General features: G+C 42.4%; 1 protein-coding gene across 3 annotated transcripts in view; it reads right to left on the reverse strand.

Moving 5' to 3' along the window:
• PATJ (PATJ crumbs cell polarity complex component) overlaps positions 1–11715 on the reverse strand; it is a 340997-nt gene that overhangs the window by 11405 nt on the left and 317877 nt on the right. The window lies entirely within an intron of this gene.

The following is an 11715-nucleotide window of genomic DNA, read 5'->3' on the forward strand; positions in this document are numbered from 1 at the left end:
GAAAATATGACATAGCTCTGACAGCTCACACTAGGACTGAGGTTTTATGAGTTCAGCTTCTGTCATTTAAATGGTGCTGTCTGAGTTTCAGCGTGCTCATCTGTTGAATGGGAATCATAAAAGCCTGCCTTGTATGCTTAGCCTGGATGTGTCTTCCACCTCCCACGGGTTATCAGAGTTTCTTTCTCGAGAGTTCCTGGGCTACCCCTGCTTCTGATCAATGGTTCTTCTTCTAGGGTATAACACTGAGTGCGCCGGTATAGAGTGAGGGACTTGACAGCAATGCAAAGAACTGGATTTGACTGCAGTTTCAGAAAAAGCCAACAGAGGGCATGGCTGCCTAAATTGCTAAACTTAGCTGCATCCTTTAATAGAATTTTAGAACAAAGAAAGCAACAGGCCGGCCCCGGCAGAGTGAGAACACATTTTGTTGAAGTATCCTATTCTGGGGGAAAAGATGGCTGTGTGCAAGTTATGGAATCTTCTGGAAATACTATCCTATAAAGAATGTCTAAACGAACCAGGCAAATATTTAGGATAAGAGAAAGAGGAAGAGACAGATTCTGCTTGACCATAAGAGCCCCTCCACTGTCCACCAGCTTTTTTTTCCCACTCTCCCCACAGCCAGTGTGCTGGAGAGGTGGTCTCTGCATGTGACCTCTGTAACTTTAACCTGGACCATCTTCATGAGCTACTCCATTCAGCAGCCATCCCCATCCCCAGACCTAAACTTCTATGACCCACTTTTCCGCTTACTGGCTATTCTCCTTGTCGCTGTGACTCAGCCCTGTGCCCACTTCCCACATGCACACGCAGGGTCTAGGTGACAACGTGTATATTCTCATAGCTTTAAATGGCAACAAGGTGCTGACGATTCCCAGCCTCGTTGGCTAGATCCACTTGCCAGTTCGCCATCTGCATTTCAACAACTCAAAGGCTTACCATGGTTAACACAAATTCAAACTCTTGATCCAATAACCATTTTCAATTAATTTTCTCTCAGTTTCCCCTCCTCTTCGTAAATGGCACCTCTGGCTATCTAATTAGAAATGCGTCAGGTGTAATATTGAAAATGCTTGATTGCTGGTTGGTGACAACTGTCCAACTAGAAAGGATGCCAGGATGCTAACCATACAGGTACTCTCTCTCTAATATCAACCTGATACAGCTCTCTCTCACCTGCCATCTGTAATCCACCACCAAATCCTCTGGATCCTACCTCTAAAGTGCTTCTCAAATCTGTTTCCTTTTCACCTCTGTGGTGACCATCCTAATCAAGTCACCATCACCAGCTGCCTTTTAGCCATCATCCCCAATCACCCTCTTCCAACCTCTTCTCAACAGCCAGTTATCTTTTATAACATAAAATGGATAATGGCACTCCCCTGCTGAAAACCTTTCAGTGGTCTCTCTTTGTACTTGGAATAAAATTCAGACTTCCCAATTATACACACAAAGGTCCTCCCCTAGGAGGTCCTGCTCCTCCAATCCCATTATCTCCTTCCATTCCACCCCACATTCCAGTTCTCCCTACCCAGAATCCTGCCCTTCTCCCCACCTAATAAAAAAACTCAGTTGGCCTGGTGTTGATTAAATGTCATTTTCCTTATACAAGCTTCTTTACTACTGGAGCTTTCATTTCTCCTCTTCTCCTCTCCATAAGAATTTTTTTCTTACAAATTGCAATGATACATATTTGTGTGACTGTTAACAGGTCTTTCTCCCTCAGTCACAGGATAACGACTGCTTCTCAGGATTAACATGCCTGGCACATAACAGTTGCTTAATAAGTATTTGTGGAATGAATGAATCCAAAACCTTTGTAAGGAATAGGGATTATGGGACTCAATTTTCCAAATTTCCACAGAACAGAGTGAGACTGAGTGAGGTTACAAGGAGATTGGTTTTGGGTCCTGTTAAAGAGAAACAAAAAAATCTAATAAGGCAGCTACAGAAGGGAAGGGCACAGCTTGTTAGGATATGAGCATCCCACCAAAGCAAGCCTTCAAACAGAGGCTCGAAATCTATCAATTTGGGATGTAGTAAAAGAGATTCCTATATTTGGTGGGAATTTGGACCTATACTCTCAGTTGACCATGAAACAATTCATCCATTATGGGGCTAAGGAAGAAAGTCAGTAAAATATTGTTTTTTTCTTATTTTAAGTAGGCTCCATGCCCAACTTAAAGACTTGAAGTCAAGACCTTGAACTCATGACTCTGAGATCAAGGGTCAGATGTTCTATAAAGGGAGCTGGTCAGGCACCCCAAATACTGTTTTTTCTAAGGTACCCTCAAAAGCCAAGATTTGATGGCAACCTGCTCCATTTGCCTAATATATATATATGGCAAATTATATATATATATATATATATATATTAGGCAAATTATATTCATGAGCAACGCAACTCATGAATATAAACTGAGCACTAACTTTATGTTAAGCACTCTCCTGAGTCCCTACAGAGGTAGGTACCACTATTATTTCCATACTTTGGACAGAGGAACCTGGAGCAGAGAGATGAAGTAACTTTCTCAAGGTCAGTTAAGGAGTGAAGGCAAGATTCACTTCCATTTCATTTTACTCTAGAATCCTGTGCTCTTAATTGTATGCAGAGTGAGGGTATAGACCTGGTCTTGGACCCTCACACCAGGCAGTCTGACTCACAGTGCATATGATTAAGTCAAGTCTAGATATGGTGTCAAGGAGGCAGAGGGTCAGAAAGACAGTTGAACAAACACTTGCAAATAGAGCAAATCATCTGGACATGTGCTTGGCAACAGGTGAGAAACGCCCTTGCCATTACAGGGTAGTAAGAAGAGGGCTCAGGGCTGGGAGACATATGCCCGTGGATATTCTACAAGCACAGGTTTTTTTTTTTTTTTTTTTTTTAACTATTAGAAAGAAAATACCCTTTCAAGAGTCCATAAAATCAACCGTATAAATTGTGAAACCAAAATCACAGTTCTATTTGGGTAAAAATCATGATATATATTTTTATCTAGGTAGAGAATATAAAAACACTTTTAACAGCACCATCTTATAGAAAAACTCACATCCCTTCAAATCTGAAAGCCTCTTGCTCAATGCCAACCCTGAAATAAAAAGGCCACTCCCAGCCATGATAATATTAAATCCTAGGGAATTACCTAGGACCCCTGGGGCTGTTCAAGCTCCTATTTCGTAGGAGTGGAAGCCAAGAAGCTAGATGGGATATGTGATGGATTTACACAGACAGCTTGGTCTTTTGCAGGAAGGCAAGGAGAGCGTAAACTCATCACCCCCAGAATGACTTTAAAGGCCCGAGTCATTTGCATTAACCATCTTGGTCTCAGAGTTGATTGGTCTTCAGCGACTGATTTACAAAAGACCATAATCTGATCTTGGAAGGCTGTATATATTCAGCTGGGTACAAGTCCAAGGAGATGTGGCCTGTGAGTGTTAGTTCAGCCCGGCCTCTGAAGCGCTCATCCCCCATCAACATCAGGGACCAAAGAACATGGAGGTAAGGCTGGGAAAGGTCTCTTTACACTTTCTGAAGAAGGGGGAAAGCAAATAGACCAATGGGAGGTTTACTCATTTTTCTTAAACTCCTGGTTTCTTGAACTCCTGGGTACAAACCTCTGTGATAGGTTCTGAGGATAGATAGAGATGGGAGCATAGGAAACCAGGGGAGAGCAAATGTGTCCCCTCCCTCCAACAAACAGGCTTACAGTTGAAGTGACCTAATGTGGGGGACAGGTGTGAACACATGGCTCCGACTGGAGAGAGGAGAGGGGAAAGATAGGGCTCTTGGGTAAGGCAATGAAGGCTTTGAGGTCCTCAGACAATAGATATGAAAGTCTATCAACCTGAATACATAGTTCAAGAGCTGTGGTGTCTGGAGTCCGTGGACCTGCCTAGGGCCAGCTCCAACTCTTAAGATGTCCAGCAGAGTCTGCTTTTTGACATTACTCACACCGGCCGCCATTTTTCTCATCCCTCATCCCTGCGGACTGGAGACGTGGTTGATGTCCTCCTCGCTTCCCACTCACCCTTCAAAACCGTTCACCTGGTTCAAAACTTATGGGCCCTTGAAGTTTATGTTTCTCTTTATTGTCGCACATAGTGCTGCTATATATATCTTGAGTGGTCCTTTAAGGTAGATAACCAGATATGGAACTGCTGGGTGACGGGGATTCACAGAGTAGATAGGTCTTCGGAAGCTGTCAAGTGTTGCAGCAGTGTTTCAACTCTTCCGAGGTTTAATCAAAGTACTTCATTTCCTTACCTCCTCCCCAGTCTTGTTATGATCAAACATTTAATAAGCGTCCACCTGAGGAGAGGGAGACCACTGGTCTAACGGAAGAGGAGGAGGAAATCCCTGTACTTGAGGAGGGAGAGCCATGTGAAATGAAAGAAGAGGAGGAAGAAGTCACTCTACCTGAGAGGAAGGCTTGTGAAATGAAGAATGGGGAAGAAGTTCTATCCACTGAGCCTAATGCAAAAGCAAAGCTGGAAGATGAAGAACCAATAAGGATGTTCCCCCCTCCAACGGCCCTTGCCCCTCACAACGTGTTCCCCCCTCTGACTGCCCTTGACCCTCACAAAGTGTTCCCCCCTCCGACGGCCCTTGCCCCTCACAGCGTGTTCCCCCCTCCGACTGCCCTTGCCCCTCACAACATGTTTCCCCCTCCAAATGGATTTCCTCATCAAACTGTGTTTCCTCTTCAATATCCATTTCTTTCTTAAAATTTGTCTCCTCCTCAAACCCCTTTACTGTAGGAAGATATGATATGCTCTCTCATGCTTTGGCTTTCTGAGGCATTTAATAATTTAGGTGAAAAGCAAAACTAAATTCAGTCAGACATGTATTTTTTATATTACAGTGATGTCTGTTTTTTTAAAATGATGTTTAACACTTTTTAATTGAGTAATAAAGCACAGATTTTTATTGCATGGACCCTAGGATGAGTACTTTTCCTTAAAAATAGGTTGGGGGACGGGGGAGAACTGTTTTAGAGAATTGAGAAACTGAAGTATTTTCCAGATAAGTAGGATATCACAATGCACCAAAGCTTTAGTTCCTTGCTTAGAACTTTCCTGAGCTGCTGATACTGTGGAGGAATAAGATTAGCCCTTAGATTTGTTAGGACAAATCTTGCTGTACAAAATACAAACTCGGCACTCATACCCAACCTGGATCTTAGATCCATAGTGTGGATATGTTGAAAACCAGCAGGAAGGCTGTCAAGTTAAGGTGATCCCTGAGAAAGCCGGCATCCTCAGAGCGGGCACAGAACAAAAGAACAAGAAAAACTTGCCTTGCGAAATCTGGGAGGGCTCAAACGGTTAAGTGTCTGCCTCTTGACCTCAGCTCAGGTCTTGATCTCTAGTGTTGTGAGTTCAAACCCTGCCCTGGGCTCTATGTTGGGCATGGAGCGTACTTAAAAAAAAAATACACACACACACACACACACACACACAAAACTTGCCTTGTCCCATGCCTGGCATTTGGTGTAGCTTAATGCAGTAGAAAGCACATCTGCTTCAAGTTTTTATTTAGGACCTAATGACACTGATTCCAGTGACATCAGAATATACTGATTTCAATGTTTCTGTTTTAAAAATATAATGGTTTGGGGGCACCTGGGTGGCTCAGTCGGTTAAGTGTCCCGCTTCAGCTCAGGTCATGATCTCACGGTTCATGGGTTCAAGCCCCGCATCAGGCTCTGTGCTGACAGCTAGCTCAGAGCCTGGAGCTGCTTCACATTCTGTATCTCCCTCTCTCTCTGACCCTCCCCTGCTCGCACTGTCTCTCTCTGTCTCTCAAAAATAAATTTTAAAAAACCATAAAAATATAATGGTTTGAACTGTCAAATGTTTTGCATTAGGAGTAAAAAGTGACTAGCAGTCACTTTACACACACCTCAGGTGCCACCTGGAAAACCACTTTCAGGGTTTTAGGGATGTTGGCATCTGTTAACTTAAAGCCTATGTTATTAAACTAACAAAATGCCACTTACTTAATGCTTACCATTGGCCATCCACTGTTTTTAATAAACATTACACCTCATTTAATCCTCATGGCAAACTTGGAAGAAAGGAACTATGAACCCTATGTAGAAAAAACTCAGGAGTCGAGTGAGAGGACCCAAACACCCAGCTTTCTGACACCAAAGCCTACGTGTTCTACACAACTCCCACTAGTCTTCATTTCAACTTTCAACCCTTTAGCTCTCTGTCCTCTTCCTGGAGCTTACCACCCTCTTCCTGGCATCATGTGGTCACGTCATGCCCTCCATAGGCCAGCTGGTTACATATTAGAGACACCTGTAAAGCTTTAAACTCTCTCGAAGTCCGTGCCACAGCCCAGACCAATTAAATTCATGGGGTAGACCAGGAACCAGCACGGGAACCAGCGATTTTATTGCACAACCAAGAACGGCTCACAAACCATGTCTTTAATGACACTCACATTTGCCTTTAGATTCCTGCCCTGCGCCCTCTATCACACACCTTTTCCGTTTCCAACCCAATCCATCTTTCTCCTCTGGTAGAATTTTTCTGGACCCAAGTGGTGACTGTGATTAGTTCTCTAGAAGTTTGTGTCTTTGAACTTGATCATCATAGCTCAGCAACACGGTCAAGGTGACCAACACTTAGTAGGCAGGCGCTCGAGGCCACGCCCTGTGCTGGAGACACAGTCACTATGGTGGATAAATACATGGTGTGGGGGTGGGGGGTGACCCCCAGGCACTCCCTATTCTCCAACTTCCTGGTTTCTGAAGAAAGAATTTCACAAGATTTATAGAGAGGGAATGAAGGTGGGTGCCATGGATATCCCAGGCATTGAGAATAATGTGTTTTTCTCTCTCTAAATAACGCACAGCTCCAGTGGGTCTCAGACTGGTCTCTAAACCAGCAGCAGGATCACTGAACCGATACTGAACTGATCGTGACTGCAAATTTTTTTCTTTTAAAGATTTAATTTTAAATAATCTCCACATCCAATGCAGGACTCGAACTTACAAGCCCAAGATCAAGAGTCTCTTGCTCTACTGACTGGCTATTCATTGCAAAATTTTTCATCTTTTTTTTCAGAGGTAACATCATCCCTACTTTCTCTATCTCCTTTGCTTCCAACTACTCCCTTCCTCTCTGACTCCCTTTCTCTATGAAAGAAAATCAATTTCTTTAAAGTATTTATCTGCCAGCTTAGTGACTTTTCCAGTGTTATTTCCTTCTGCTTCATTGGTAAGGGTGCTATTCTTCAAATTCCTTTCTCCTTTAGTGTCTAGAACCTGTATTCTTGACCCTGGCTCTTTTCTATTTTGTTTTTCCAGAATATTTCTTTTTGGGTACACACGATAAAAATTAAATAGTATGGCATGCAATAAAAAAATGTTACACTCTTCACTCTCTAGAGCCATGCTAAACTTTTCAATTTTAGAGGCATAAGCTAAGTAATATGCTTAAGAGCCTACATTAAAATTTATCATCTTATTGATGTCTATCAACTCCCTATTTCTAAGATGAAATATTCTAATAGATGAAAATTTAACTTGCCAAAGTCTTCCACTTTTATATTATTTTAAAGTTTTACTTGTTGCCTGTGTTTCTTTTTTTTCTTTAACTTTTTTAATGTTTTTTTATTTATTTTTGAGAGACAGAGAGACAGCGTGAGCAGGGGAAGGTCAGAGAGAGAGAGGGAGACACAGAATCTGAAGCAGGTTCCAGGCTCTGAGCTAGCTGTCAGCACAGAACCCGACATGGGGCTCAAACCCACAAACAGTGAGATCATGACCTGAACCAAAGTCAGATGCATAACTGACTGAGCCACCCAGGCGCCCCTGTGTTTCTTTAAAAAAAAAAAAAATTTTTTTTTAATGTTTATTTTTGAGAGAGAGAGAGAGAGAGAGAGAGAAAGCAAGCGAGAGCAAGTGCGTGAAAGCGCAAGTGGGAGAGTGGCAGAGACAGAGGGAGACACAGAAATCTAAGCAGGCTCCAGGCTCCTGGCGTCGGCTCAGAGCCTGACGTGGGGGCTCAGACTCACAAGACGTGAGATCATCACCTGAGCCGGAGTTGGGCACTTAACTGACTGAGCCACCCAAGTGCCCCATCTTTTTATTTTTTATTTTAGAGAGACTCTCAAGCAGGCTCCACAATCAGCATGGAGCCCAATACAGGGCTCAATCCCACGACCCTGGGATCATGACCTGAGCCAAAATCAAATGTTGGATAATCACCTGACTGAGCCACTCAGGTGCCCCTTCTATGTCTCCTTAAATATACTTAAACCTCTGAGGTTCTGATAATTTCCAACAATCTCTTTTCCTTTTAACTTTACAGATTTACTTCTCATATTTCCCTCTCCACTGATACATACCAAATACTCATTATACTATTATTTCATGCTTTATAATGCTCGTTTGTATTAATTATTATGACTTACTATGTTTATATAAATGTTGTTTATACTGCGCCAACTACTGTACTGTGATTACATTTCCTTTTCCTGGTACCAGTTTATTTTCTTAATAATGATATCACTTTAATTATTTATCACTAATTAAGCCCCAAATTTTTCCAGTGATTCCAAACTTTTAATTTAGTTAAGCGGATAAGATAATCCATCTGTTCCTCTTCTTTCATTTTGATTCAGTGCCATCTCTCTTACACTCTCTTCTCCCCCTGCTCCAATTTGGGCAAGTTGTTCTCTATGCCTGCTAGCCAGCACTGAATCCATTGACTTCGCTCTTTCTTACTGTTCTTATTTGCTTTTTTGCTGGAGCGCATCCTAAAGTAATTTTTTCAGAAATACACTGCTGCAAAAGAGGTGGCATTTGAATCTCTTGTTCTTTTGTTTTCTGTTTGCAAGTTTTAGAAGCAGGGTGCCTGTTTTTCTTTTTGCAACTCCTATTTGTTGGATATTAGATCTCCTGAATTAATCCCATTTTCTTTTCTTTTTCTCTTCCATTTTCAACTGAGGTTCAAAAAGAAGTCACTGTTTCCTTTTTATGAAAAGTATTATTTTAAGTTTATTTACTTATTTTGAGAGGAGAGATTGTGATTGGGGTAGGGGCAGAGGCGGGGTGGGGGCAGGAGGAGAGTATCCCAAGCAGGCTCTGCACTGTCAGCACAGAGTCTGATGCAGGGCTTGAACTCACAAACCATGAGATCATGACCTGAGCTGAGTCAGATGGTTAATCTACTAAGCCACCCAGGCACCCCTGTTTTCTCTATATCAATAAATATGACATCTCTCTCTCCTAACTAGCAGTTGGATCCTCTTAATCAACTATTTTGTGTTCTGGAGAACGTCCTCAAAGGACTTCCCAAACTACTTTGTAGATAGACTCTTAATGAATCTCCCTGATTTCAGACTCTCTCGTGCCTTCCATACTTGCTGTTGACTCTAAGCCTTTGTCCTATCTTTGTCACCACTGTTTTCATGCATTTATTCAACCAATATCTATGGTGTACATAATATGCCAGACAGGGAGAATGTCGACACTGAAAAGCCCAGTTCCCAGCAATGACGTCTCCTGAACATTGGCAGGACGCTTCCTCTGCCTGCCGGACATCTCTGCCTGGACGTCTCAACTACAGTGTTCTCTCCTCTTCCCGCAGACTCCTCCCACATCCCCTACTTTAGTTAGTGTTACCTCAGTCCACCCATTCTGCCACACTCCAAAATATCTGCAAAATATTTTAAAGGACCCAGTACAAGCCTCACAAGGTCCTTAAGTGACAAGAGTCCCTGATATGCTCTTTTTATCTTCTGTGTTCTCAAAGATGTAAAAGTATATACATTTTTTTCTAACAGAGAGTCTGGGTTATGTGATTTTGTCCAAAAAAAGGTTTTATGGTCATTTTACAGACAAAGAGCTTAACCAGGCAAACTGTCAGACTACAAAAGCAAATATAATTGGCCCCTTATGCCCATGTCACTCTCCACTGACCAATCTATGATTGATAACAGGGAATCGTCAGACTTTAAGGGCAGAAATGTCTATCTCTTTATTAAACCCAGAGATAGCAATTTATACTACGGGGAGAAACTTCTGGAAGTGCTGGTCGTCTCTTCCACCCTTTCCCCTTCCCCACCTGCCGTCTGCGGACCCAGACCTTAGTCTTCCCTGTGCGGCCAGCAGTTGCTGATGGCTTTGCAGGATACACCGACAGGAAGTCTTTTCCACCTCGTCAGACCCACGGACTCGACCTTCCTTACTACTCTGCCCATGGGCTGGCTCACCCGATGATAAAAATAGTTACCTGGTGCCAAGTCATAATAATAACTATATTGCTGCTACTACATGCACACTGTTTTAATTAAGGCAAAAACACTATGTAACTGCAAGGCATTTGTGCAGGACATAAGAATTGTCTGGGTTCTGTGTCTAATGCCTTTGGCAGCACATACGCTCCATACCCATAACTGTGTAGATCAGAACTGTAAAAATCCCAGAGGATTCCATTAAGCTTTTAATAGAGCATGTTAGAAAATAACACCACCAACTAATGTGATTAATGCAAGAGAACATTTTAAAACCAAATGTCATTTTCTTAAAGTACAGAAATAGGAAAAATAAGGAACCCCTTCAAAGGTGTGTTAATAGGGGCAATTTGGCAGAGCGAAGTGTTAATTCTACATGGGAGAGCTTGAGTTCATGTTCATTGAAGGCACTTTTACAGTTAATGTTAAAGTTTTACACTGTGTCTTCCCATTTCTTTGTGAAGAAGGTGGAGCTGAACAAATTATGTCAGTGTGTGAAAATATCAGTAATACCAGGTTTTGCTAAGGGAGACATTTTTTTGTCTTGACATAGTTATTATTTCAAATAACTTCCTTTTAAAATTCTGTGTGGCGAACGGTCCCGTCTGAGACGGAGGAGTTGCACTTTGTAGGCCTCTAGGGGTCAGCATAACTCGAAGGAAGAGCGAGAATTTGCAGACTCTGAGCAAGACTGAGGTGGGTAGAGAGAGGAATGTGACATGACAGCCTGACTTCCACTGAAAGTGAGGACAAGGAGCAGAGCACACACTCACTCGACAGCCAGTTGACACAGTTCTGATTTGTGTTCAGTAGAAACTCGGGGACCCAAATCACCGAATCATATGTTGCCTCTCACATCAACTCTCTTGAAACCACTGACAGTATTTTAAAAATATGTTTATATTTTGAGAGAGGGAGAGGGAGCACAAGCATGTAGGGCAGAGAGAGAATCCCAAGCAGGCTCCGCGCTGTCAGTGCAGAACTCAGTGTGGGTCTCCAACTCACAAACTGTGAGATCATGACCTGAGTCAATAGTAAGAGTTGGAGGCTTAACTGACTGAGCCCCCCAGGAACCCCTCCTGACAGTATTTTGATGATCCCCTTCCTACATGCTGCAAGTCATTTACTTTTGTAACATCTGTTTTGGCCCTTTGGAATTACACCACTGAGATGGGGGAGTTAAGCACCACAGATTTGTTCACTTCAGTATAATGACTTTCCATTTGAAACAATAATAATTATTTTAAAGATATTAAGTAATATCTATACCCAATGTGGGGATCGAACTTAACAATCCTGGGATCAAGAGTTGCGTGCTCTACTGACTGAGTGAGCCAGGAGCCACTGAAATTATTATTTAAGAAAAAAATTTTTTTAAATGTTTATTTTTGAGAGAGAGAAAGAGAGAGAGAGAGAGAGAGAGAGAGAGAGAGAGAGAGAGAGAGAGAGAGAGAGAG

This window comes from Suricata suricatta, chromosome 8, assembly GCF_006229205.1.
Source record: "Suricata suricatta isolate VVHF042 chromosome 8, meerkat_22Aug2017_6uvM2_HiC, whole genome shotgun sequence".
NCBI classification, from domain to species: Eukaryota; Metazoa; Chordata; class Mammalia; order Carnivora; family Herpestidae; genus Suricata; species Suricata suricatta.